The following is a 12,218-nucleotide window of genomic DNA, read 5'->3' on the forward strand; positions in this document are numbered from 1 at the left end:
GAAACTCAGCACTCCCTCAGTTGTTTTCAATTGTAACCACTATGAAAATATCCAAACATTTTTATGTACCCTGGATATAAGCCCATGAGAACTCCCTGCCAACCATGTGTCTCCTGTCAATAACATCCCACACCAGTATTCCTCCTCTGCCATTGTTGAACCTCTCTGTGATCCAAAACTTCTTCAAAAATGAAGCCCAATATATTGCCAGGTTCCATTAATAATAAAATGGAATATAGTGATGAGTTTAAAGGTTAGATATAGAATACATATTAAGATCTCTTTTATTTCTGTGGGATCAATAGTCATATCCCTATTTTCATTTTTTACTTTATTTGCATTTTCTCTCCTTTTTTTTTTTTGTCAGTCTAGCTAAAGATTTGTCAATTTTGTTAATCTTCCTGAAGAACCAAATATTGGTTTTGTTAATTCTCTTTTTTCTTTTTGTTCTCCTTCATCTATGTCTGCTCTGATCTTTGTTATTTCATTCCTTCTGCTTGCGTTAGGAATAGTTTGTTGTTCTTTTTCTAGTTCCTCCAGCTGTGTAGTTAGGTCATTGAATTTAGCTCTTCCTTCTTTTTTTTTTTTTAAGATTTATTTTATTTATTTCTCTCCCCTTCCCTTCCCCCCCATTGTCTGCTCTCTTGTGTCCATTCACTGTGTGTTCTTCTGTGTCTGCTTGCATTCTCAGTGGCACCGGGAGTCTGTGTCTCTTTTTGTTGCATCAACTTGCTGCATCTGCTCTCTGTGTTTGTGGCGCCACTCCTGGGCAGGCTGAGCTTTTTTCATGCAGAGTGGTGCAGGGCACACTCCTTGCACGTGGGGCTTCCTTACCCGGGGGACACCCCTGCATGGCATAGCACTCCTTGTGTGCATCAGTACTGTGCGTGGGCCAGCTCACCACATAGGCCAGGAGGCCCTGGGTTTGAACCTCCTATGTGGTAGGCAGATGCTCTATCAGTTGAGCCACATCTGCTTCCCTCATCTTTTTTTAATGTAAGCATTGAAGGCTATAAATTTCCCTCTCAACACTACATTTGTGGTGTCCCATAAGTTCTGATATGCTGTGTTCTTGTTTTCACTCATCTCAATATATTTATCAATTTCTCTCTCAATTTCTTATTTGACCCACTGATTATTTAAGAGTGTGTTATTTAATTTCCACGTATATGTGAATTTTCCCTTTTTTCCATATATTTATGAAATCAGCCTGTTGTTGATTTCCAGCTTTTTTCTATTATGATCAGAGAAAGTGCTTCATATAATTTCAATCTTGTTTAATTTTTTGAGATCTGCTTTGTGACCCAGCATATAGTCTATTCTGGAGAAAGATGCATGAGACCTTGAGAAGACTTCATAACCTGCTGTGGGGGTACAGCGTTCTGTATATGTCTAATAGGTTTAGACATATATCTTTATCATATTATTCAAGCTCTCTTTATTGATCCTCTGCCCAGATGTTTTATCCAATGATGAGAGTGATGTATTGAAGTTCCAACTATTATCATAGAGGCATCTATTTCTCTCTTCAGTTTTGTCAGTGTTTGCTTCATGTAATTTGGCACATCCTGCTTAGGTGCAAATACATATATGATTATTCTTTCTTCTTGGTAGACTACCCTTTTTATTAATATATAGTGTCTTTCTTTGTTTCTTACAACAGATATTTATTAAAGTCTATTTTAACCAATATTAGTATAGCTACTTCTGCCTTTTTTTCTTTTGTTACTGTGGGAGTGTAAAATTGTTTTCCAATCTTTGACTTGGCATGTGTTTGTGTCCCTGGGTCTAAGGTGAATTTCTGGTAGACAGCATATAGATGGGTCATATTTCCTTATCCATTCTGCCAATCTGTGTCTTTTGATTGGAGGGATTAACCCATTAACATTCAATGTTATAGATTCAAAAATTCTCAACAAAATACTTGCAAACAGAATCCAACAGCAGGGAAGCACATGTGGCTTAGCAGATAAAGCATCTGCCTACCATATAGGAAGTCCAAGTGTTCGATACCCAGGAACACCTGGCTCATGTGGTGAGCTGGCCCACGCACAGTGCTGCTGTGCACAAGGAGTGCTAGTCCATGCAGGGATGCCCTGGCATAAGGGTGCCCCCGCGCAAGGAGTGGCCACTGCACAAGGAGAGCTGCCCCACCTGAAACCACAGACTGCCCAGAAGTGGTGCCACACACACGGAGAGCTCATGCAGCAAGATGATGCAACAAAAAAAAGATAAAGAGACACAGATTCCCAGTGCCACCTGACAAGAATACAAGCGGACACAAAAGAACACATAGCAAATGGACACAGAAAGCAGACAACGGGGATGGGGTGGGGAGGGTGAGAGAAATAAATAAATAAATATCTGGGGAAAAAAAATAATCCAACAGCATATCAAAATACTTATACATCACGACCAAGTGCAATTTATTCCTGTTATGCAAGGCTGGTTCAAAATAAGAAAATCAATCAACAAAATATACCACATTAACAAATTTAAGGGAAAAAAACACATGATAATCTCAAACAATGCAGAAAAGGCATTTGATAAAATACAGCATCCTTTTTTGATTAAAAAAAAACTTCAAAAGATAGGAATAGAAGGAAAATTTCTCAATATTATAAAAGGCATATATGAAAAACACACAGTCAACATCATTCTCAATGGGGAAAGGTTGAAAGCTTTCCCTCTAAGATCTGGAACAAGACAAGGATGACCACTGTCACCATTGTTATTCACTATTGTACCAGAAGTTCTAGCTAAGACAATTACACAAGAAAAAAAAATTAAAGGCATCCAAATGGGAAAAAAGGAAATAAAACTCTTAGTGTTTGTGGATAGCATGATCTTATATTTAGAAAATTCTGAAGTATCCATGACAAAGCTACTTGAGCTAATATATGAGTTCAGCAAAGTGGCAGGATATAAGATCAACACACAAAAATCAATAATGTTTTTATACACTAGTATTGAGCAATCTGAGGAGGAATTCAGGGGAAAATTCCATTTACAATAGCAACAAAAAGACTCAAATACCTAACAATTAATTTATAAGGAAGTACAGGACCTATATATAGAAAACTACAAAACAATGCTAAAAGAAATTTTTTTAAAGATTTATTTTGTTTATTTCTCTTCTCTTCCCCTCCTCCCCCATTGTCTGCTCTCTGTCCATTCACTGTGTGTTCTGTGTCTACTTGCATTCTTGTCATGCGGCACCAGGAAACCATGTTGCTTTTTTTGTTGTTATTGCATCATCTTGCTGCATCAGCTCTCTGTGTGTGTGGCACCACTCCTGGGAGGGCTGTGCTTTTTGTGTGTGAGGCTCCTGTCCTTGCAGAGTGCACTCCTTGCACATGGGGCTCCCCTACGTGGGAGACACCCCCGCATGGCACAGCACTCTTTGCACATGGTTGCACTGCGCATGGGCCAGCTCACCACACAGGTCAGAAGGCCCTGGGTATCAAACCCTGAACCTCCTATATGGTAGGTGGACACTTTATCAGTTGAGCCACAACCACTTCCCATAAAAAGAAATTTTAAAAGATCTAAACAAATGGAAAGACATTCCATGTTCATGGATTGGAAGAGTAAATATTGTGAAGATGTCAGTCTTACCCACACTGTCTTATAGATTCAATGCAATACCAATCAAAATTCCAACAGCCTACTTTACAGAATTAGGAAAGGCAATTACCAATTCATTTGGAAGGGAAAGTGCACCCAAATACCAAAAAGCATTCTAAAAAAGAAGAGAGACATGGGAGGAATTTCACTGCCTGACCTTGAAACATATTGCAAAGCTACAATGGTCAAAACCATGCTACTGGCTTAAAAATAGACACATCCGTCAGTGGAATAGAATTGAGAATCCAGAAATAAACCCTCACCTATACAGTCAACTGGTTTTTGACAAACCTACCAAGTCCATGTTAACAGGACAAAACAGTCTCTTCAAAAAATGGTGCTGGGAAAATTGGCTATCTATAAGCAAAAGAATGAAAGAAGACCCCTATCTTACGCCCATACAAGAATCAACTCAAAATACATCAAAGACCTAAATATAAAAGCCAAGGGGAGAAAATATTTGGAAATCACTTGTCCAGTAAAGGTTTAATATCCAGGATATATAAAGAGATATTATAACCCAACAACAAAAAAACAACCAACCAATTAAAAAATGGACAAAAGACTTGAATAGACATTTGTCCAAAGAAGAAATACAAGTGGCAAAAAAACACATGAAAAAATGCTCAATATCACTAATGATTAGGGAAATGTAAATCAAAACTACAATGAGATACCATTTCTCACACCTATCAGAATGGCCACTATTAAAAAATCAGATAACTGCAAGTGTTGGAGAGGATGTGAAGACATAGGAACATTTATTCATTGTTGGTGGGAATGCAGAATGGTCCAGCCACTGTGGAAGACTGTTGGGCATTTCCTTAAAAAGTTGAATATAAATTTGCCACGTGACCCTACATTACTACTGGGTAGTACCACTACTACCACTAGTGGTAGTAGAAGAACTGAGAGCAGTTCCATGAACAGACATCTGCACACCAATGTTCATAGAGGCATTATGCATGATGGCCAAAAGTTGGAAACAACCCATGTGTCCATCAACGGATGAATGGATAAATAAACTGTGGTGTATTCACACAATGGAATATTATGCAGCTGTAAGAAGAAATGAAGTCATGAAGCGTATGGTAACATGGATGGACCTGGAGGACATTATGCTGAGTGAAGCAAGTCAGACACAAAAGGACAAATATTGTATGACTGCATTACTATGAACAAAATACATGTGTAACGTATGATTAAAGAAAAAATTATATGTATCCAGTACATTCAATTGAGAAATGTATTTTTATTCAACTGTGTTTTCTTTTTACTTTTAATTATTATTTATAATTTAAATTATGTTTATAATTATTGTTTATATTTTCAATTATTAAATGTACAAAATAAAATTTTAAAAAAGAAACAAGTTCAATGACACACGCACAAAAAAGGCAACATTCAATGTTATTACTGTGAAGGCAGTAATGAGGCCATTTTTTCTTTAGGTTTATTTGTAAGTGTCATATTTTATTTTTGTGTATATGCTTTCATCTTTTCTATTTATTTCCAAAGATCAACACACAACTTTTTTACCAGTTCTGCGCAAGTTAACCCTTAGCTTTCCAATCTCTAATCTCATTCTATATTCTAGTTATTAACTCCATAAGTAGACTATTTGAATTTTGATTGGTATTGCATTGCATCTATTATATAAATCAGTTTGGGTAGGACTGACATCTTCATGATATTTAGTCTTCCAAACCATGAACATGGAATTACTTTCCATTTGTTTAGGTCTTTTTAAATTTCTTTTAGCATTGTTTTATAGTGTTCTGCATATAGGTATTGTTAAATACCTTTGGTTAAATAAATTCCTAGGTATTTAAGTTTTTTTGTTGCTATTGTGAATGGAATTTTTTTCATGATTTCCTCCTCAGATTGTTCAGTACTAGTGTACAGAAATCGTACTGATTTTTGCATGTTGATCTTGTATCCTGCCACTTTGCTGAACTTGTTTATTACCTCAAGTAGCTTTGTTGTAGACATTTCAGAATTTTCTAAATATAAGATCATGTCATCTGTGAATAGTGAGAGTTTTACTTTCTCTTTCCTATTTGGACGTCTTTTTTTTCTCTCGCCTAATTGCTCTATCTAGACCTTCTAGTACAATATTGAATAACAGTGGTGACAGTGGGCATCCTTGTCTTGTTCTGGATTTTAGAGGGAAAGCTTTCAGTCTTTACCCATTGAGTATGATGTGGGCTGTGGGTTTATCATACTGAGGAAATTTTCCTCTTATTCCTATCTTTTGAAATATTTTTATCAAGAAAGGATGCTGGATTTTGTCAAATGCCTTTTCTGCATCAATCAAGATAATCATATGGGTTTTTTTCTTACAATTCGTTAATGTGTTAAGTTACATTAATTGATTTCTTATGTTGAACCACCTTTTCATACCCAGAATAAATCCAACTTGGTTGTGGTGGGTGTGTGATGGTTAGGCTTATGTGTCAGCTTGGCCAGGGAATAGTACCCAGTTGTTTGGTCAAGCAAGCACTGGGCTAATTGTATGTAATACAAGGACATTTATGGGCTTTAGTCATCAGTAAGTTTACTGCATAGATGGCTGATTACATCTGCATCAACCAGGGAGATTGCCATCAGCAATGAGAGACGCTTTATCCAATCAGTTGAATGCCTTAAAGGGGGAAGTGATTTCAGCATTCAGAGAGAATTTCCCAGCTCAACTTTGGACAGCCAACATCTCCTGCAAACTCATCAAGAACCTTCATTGGACTTTCATCAGAGTGTCTGGTTTGCAGCCTGCCTGCAGAACCTGGACTTGTGCATCCCCACGGTCATGTGAGAGACTCATAAAATCTCATACTATTGACAGATATCTCCTGTTGAATCTGTTTCCCTAGACAACCCTAACTAGTACCTGGAGTATAATTCTTTCGATATGCTGTTGAATTCTGTTTATAAGTATTTTGTTGAGAATTTTCTCATCTATGGTCATAAGAGAGCTAGGTCTATAATTTTCTTTTTTTGTAGTGTCCTTACCTGGCTTTGGTATTAGGATGATGTTGGCTTCATAAAATGTATCGTGCAATTTTCCCTCCTCTTCAATTTTTTGGAAGAGTCTAAACAAGATTGATGTTAATTCTTCTAGAAATGTTTTGTAGAATTCACCTGTGAAGCCATGCAATCCCGGACTTTTCTTTGTTGGGAAATTTTTGATGACTGACTCAATCTCTTTAAATGTGATTGGTTTATTGACTTCTTGTATTTCTTGTAGCTTCAGTTTAGGTTGTGCATTTCTAAGAATTTGTCCATTTCATCTAGGTTGTCTAGTTTGTTGGCATACAGTTTCTCATAATATCCTCTTATGATCCTTTTTATTTCCGTGGGGTCAGTCGTAACTTCACCTCTTTTGTTTTTCATTGCATTTATTTGCATCTTCTCTCTTTTTTTTTCTTTGTTGGTCTAGCTAGGGCTTGTCAATGTTATTGATCTTTTCCAAGAATCAGCTTTTGGTTTAATTTTTTGTTGTTGTTCACAATTTCATTTCTTTCTGCTCTAGTCTATTATTTCTTTCCTTCTGCTTGCTTTGGCATTGGTTTCCTGTTCTCCAGTTTTTCAGTTAGATCTTTGATTTTAGCTCTTTCTTCTTTTTTTTAAAGATTTATTTTAACTTATTTCTCTTCCCTTCCTCCTCCCTCCCCTGTTGTCTGCTTTCTGTGTCTATTTGCTGTGCATTCTTCTTTGTCTGCTTACATTCTTGTCAGCAGCACTGGGAATCTGTGTCTCTTTTTGTTGCATCAGCTCTCCGTGTGTGCGGCACCACTCCTAGACAGGCTGCACTTTTTCCACATGGGGCGGCTCTCCTTGAGGGGTGCACTCCTTGCACGTGGGGCTCCCCTACATGGGGGACACCCCTGCATGGCAGGGCACTCCTTGCACATATCAGCACTGCGTGTGGGCTAGCTCACCACACAGGTCAGGAGGCCCTGGGTTTGAACCCTGGACCTCCCAGGTGGTAGGCGGGCACTCTATCAGTTGAGCCAAATCTGCTTCCCTCTTTCTTCTTTTTTAATATAGGTGTTCAAGGTTATAAATTTCCCTTTCAAGACTGCCTTCACTGTATCCAATAAGTTTTGATAAGTTGTGTTCTCGTTTTCATTCGTCTCAATATATTTACTAACTTCACTTACAATTTCTTCTCTGGCCCCCTGATTATTTAGGAGTGCGTCATTCCACCTCCACACATTTGCTAATTTACTTTTTCCTGACTATTATTGATTTCCAGTTTCATTCCATTATGATCTGAGAAGGTGCTTTGTATAATTGCAATATTTTTATATTTACTGAGGGCTGCATTGTGCCCTAATATGTGGTCTATCCTGGAGAAACATCCATGGGCACTTGAGAAGAATGTGTAGCCTGCTGAGTTTGGGTGCAGCGTTCTGAATATGCCTGTTAGGTCTAGATCATTTATCAGGTGGTTCAAATTCTTTGTTTCCTTGCTGATCTTCTGTCTAGTTGTTCTATCTAATGATGTGAGTGTGTGTTGAAGTCTCCAATGATTATTGGAGAAATGTCTATTTCTCCCTTCAGTTATGACAGAGTTTGCCTCATGTGTTTTGGGGAGCCCTGGTTAGGTACAAAGATGTTTATGACTGTTATTTCTTTCTGGTGGATTGTCCCTTTTATTAATATATAATGGCCTTCTTTATCTCTTATAACTATTTTGCATTTAAAGTCTGTTTTGTCTGATATTAGTATAGCGATCACTGCTCTTTTCTGGTCACTACTCACATGGAGTATCTTTTCCTAACCTTTCACTCTCAGCCAGTTTATATCCCTGGGTCTTAGGTGAGTGTCTTGTAGACAGCATATGGATGGCTCATGCTTGGGTTTTTGTTTGTTTGTTTGTTAATCAATTCTGTCAGTCTGTATCTTTTGTTTGGGAAGTTTAATCCCTTCACATTCAATGATATTATCGTAAATGCATTCTTTTCTTCCACCATTTCATTCTTTGGTGTTCCTATGTCATAGCATATTTTTTGTCTGTCTTTTTACTCTTTGGGTTATCCTTTCTGCTATTCTTTCTTCTATACTTTCTTTCAAGCCTCTCCCTCCTTTCTTTTTCTTTCAGGCTCTAAGGTTTCCTTTAATATTTCCTACAAAGGTGGATTCTTTTTTATGAACTTTCTTAGTTTCTGTTTGTATGTGAATATTTTAAACTCACATATTTGAAGGACAATTTTGGTGGATAAAGAATTCTAGGGTGGCAGTTTTTCTCTTTCAGTATCCTAATTGTATCACACCACTATCTTCTCACCTCTGTGGTTTTGATAAGAAATCCACACTAAGTCTTACTGGACATCCCTTGTACATGATGGTTTGCTTCTCCCTTGCTGCTCTCAGAATTTTCTCTTTATCTTTGGCATTTGACATTCTGAGCAGTATGTGTCTTGGAGTAGGTCTATTTGAATTTATTCTGATTGGGGTATGGTGTGCTTCTTAGACATGTAAGTTCATTTCTTTCATGAGAATTGGGAAATTTTCAGCTATTAATTCCTCAATCTTTCTGCCCCTTTTCCCTTCTCTTCTCCTTCTGGAACTCCCATGACACATATGTTTTGCATTTTATGTTGTCATTCAACTCTCTGAGTCCCTGCTCAATTTTTTTCATTCTTTTCCCTCTCTGTTATTTGCTCTCTTCAATTTAAGCTGTACCGTTTTTGTTTTTGTTTTTTTATTGATTTTGTAAAAATATTACATTAAAAAAAACAATATGAGATCCCATTCAACCCCACCACCCCCACCCCACCACTCCCCCCCCAGCAACACTCACTCCCATCATCATGATACATCCATTGCATTTGGTAAGTACATCTCTGGGAAGCTGTACTGTTTTTGGTAACACTTATTCTTTCTTCATCATTTCAAGTCTGCTGTCATATGCCTCTACTGTGTTGGGTTTTTTAAAGATTTATTTTAGGGAAGTAGATGTGGCTCAAGCGATTGGGCTCCCACCTACCACATGGGAGGTCCTGGATTCAGTTTCCAGTACCTCCTAGAGAAGACAAGCAGGACAGCGAGCCGATGCAACAGGCAGGCATGGTGAGCTGATGCAACAAGATGATACAACAAGGAGACACAAAGAGGAAAGACAATGAGAGACACAATACAAACAGGGAGCTGAGTTGTCTCCAGTGATTGAGTGCCTCTCTCCCACATGGGAGGTCCCAGGTTCGGTTCCTGCTGCTTCCTAAGGAGAAGATGATGGGAATCAGATGTGGCTTAAGCGATTGGGCTCCGGTCTACCATATGGGAGGTCCAAGTTTCGTTTCCCAGAGCCTCCTGTTAAAGGCAAGCTGGCTCACATGGCAAGCTGGCCCGAACAGAGAGCTGGCCCAAGTGAAGTGCTGGCCTGCCGTGGCAAGCTGGCCCAAGCAGAGAGTTGATGCAGCAAGATGAACAACAAAAAGAGACACAGAGGAGAGACAAAATAAGAAATGCAGCAGATCAGGGAGTTAAGGAGGTACAAGAGATTGAATGCCTCTCTTCCACTCCAGAAGGTTTCATTCCAGGATCTGTTCCCAATGCCACTTAAAGAGAAAACAAGGAGACACAGAAGAAGGCACAGCAAATGGACACAGAGAGCAGACAACGGCGGGGGGGGGGGGGGGGGGTGGAGGAATAAACAAATCTTTTAAAAAATTAAAAATAAAAAAGAGAGAATGAGCTGACACAGAGCACACAGTGAATGGACACAGAGAGTACACAGCAAGTGCAAAAACAACAGGGGGAGGTGAGAAATAAATAAATACAATAGTTTTTTTTTTTTTATTTCTCTCCCCTTCCCCCCCCCCCCCCAGTTGTCTGTTCTCTGTGTCCATTCACTGGGTGTTCTTCTGTGACCACTTCTATCCTTATCAGTGGTACCGGGAATCTGTGTTTCTTTTTGTTGCGTCATTTTGTTGTGTCAGCTCTCTGTGTGTGTGGCGCCATTCTTGGGCAGGCTGCCCTTTCTTTCATACTGGGTGGCTCTCCTTATGGGGGTCACCCCTTTGTGTGTGGGGCTCCCCTGTGCGGGGGACACCCCTGCGTGGCAGGGCACTCCTTGCGTGCATCAGCACTGCGCGTGGGCCAGCTCCACACGGGTCAAGGAGTCCCGGGGTTTGAACCGCGGACCTCCCATATGGTAGGCGAACACCCTATCCATTGGGCCAAGTCCGCTTCCAGATCTTTTTTTTAAGATTTATTTTTATTTATTCCTCCTCTCCCCCTCATTGTTTGCACTTGCTGTCTGCTCTCTGTGTCTGTCTGTTGTGTGCTCATCTTTTTATTTTTACTTTTTAAGATTTATTTTATTTATTTCTCTCCCCTCCTGCCCCATTGTCTGCTCTCTGTGTCCATTTGCTGTGTGTTCTTCTGTGTCCACTTGCATTATCCAGCAGCACTGAGAAATTGTGTCTCTTTTTTGTTGCATCATCTTGCTGCATCAGTTCTGCGTGTGTACCACTCCTGGGCGGGCTGCACTTTTTTCACACAGGGCAGCTCTCTTTATGCATGCCCCTGTGTGGCACAGCACTCCTTGTGCATGGCAGCACTGTGCATGGGCCAGCTTACCACACAGGTCAGGAGACCCTGGGGATCGAACACTGGACCCTCCATACGGTAGATGGACACTCTATCAGTTGAGCCATGTCTGCTTCCCTCATCTTCTTTTTAGGAGGCACTGGGAACCAAACTTGGGACCTCCCATGTGGAAGGGAGGAGGTCAATCACTTGAGCCACTTCTGCTCCCTGCTTGTGTCTCTCGTTGTGTCTCTTCATTGTCCTCTCATTGCATCATCTTGTTGTGTCAGCCTATCATATCAGCTTGCTGTCTTACTCATCTTCTTTAGAAGGTAGCAGGAACCAAACCTGGAACTTCCCATGTGGTAGGAGGGTGCCCAACTGCTTGAGCCACATCTGCTTCTCTCTAATGTGTTTTGTTGTTGTTTTTTAAATATTTATTTTATTTATTTCTGCCCCCTCCCCCTCATTATTTGCACTTGCTGGATCTGCTTGTCTTCCTTGTTTCTTTAGGAGGCACTGGGACTGAACCCAGGATCTCCGATGTGGGAGGGAGATGCCTAATCACTTGAGCCACCTCTGTTCTCTGCTTTTTTGTATCTCTCATTATGTTTTTCTTCTTGTTCTTTTATTGCGTCAGCTTGCCACACCTGTCCATTGCACCAGCTTGCTGTTTTCTTTAGGAGGCACTGGGAACTGAACCAGGGACCTCCCATGTGTTAGACAGGAGCCCAATCTCTTAAGCCACAACCACTTCCCTCTAATGTGTTTTTATCTCACCTGTTATGTCTTTCATTCCCATGAGCTCTGTTACTTTCTATTCAGGTTTTCTAATTCTTCTTTGAGCTCACTCAATGTCTTCTTGATGTCCTTTATCTCTTTAGCCATATTATCTTTCAACTCATTAATTTGATTTTGGAAATTTTTTGTGCATCTCATTGATTAGTTGTCTCAAATCCTGGCTCTCTTCTGGGGCATTAATATATTCCTTTTCTTGGGCCATTTCTTCCATTTTCTTAGTATGACTTGTAAATCTTTTGCTAATGTCTACGTAT

General features: G+C 39.5%; 1 long non-coding RNA gene across 2 annotated transcripts in view; it reads left to right on the forward strand.

The window, feature by feature from the left end:
- Nucleotides 1-12,218, forward strand: part of LOC105744839 (uncharacterized) — a 106,745-nt gene that overhangs the window by 72,379 nt on the left and 22,148 nt on the right. The window lies entirely within an intron of this gene.

Source organism: Dasypus novemcinctus, chromosome 18 (genome assembly GCF_030445035.2).
Source record: "Dasypus novemcinctus isolate mDasNov1 chromosome 18, mDasNov1.1.hap2, whole genome shotgun sequence".
Classification (NCBI taxonomy): domain Eukaryota; kingdom Metazoa; phylum Chordata; class Mammalia; order Cingulata; family Dasypodidae; genus Dasypus; species Dasypus novemcinctus.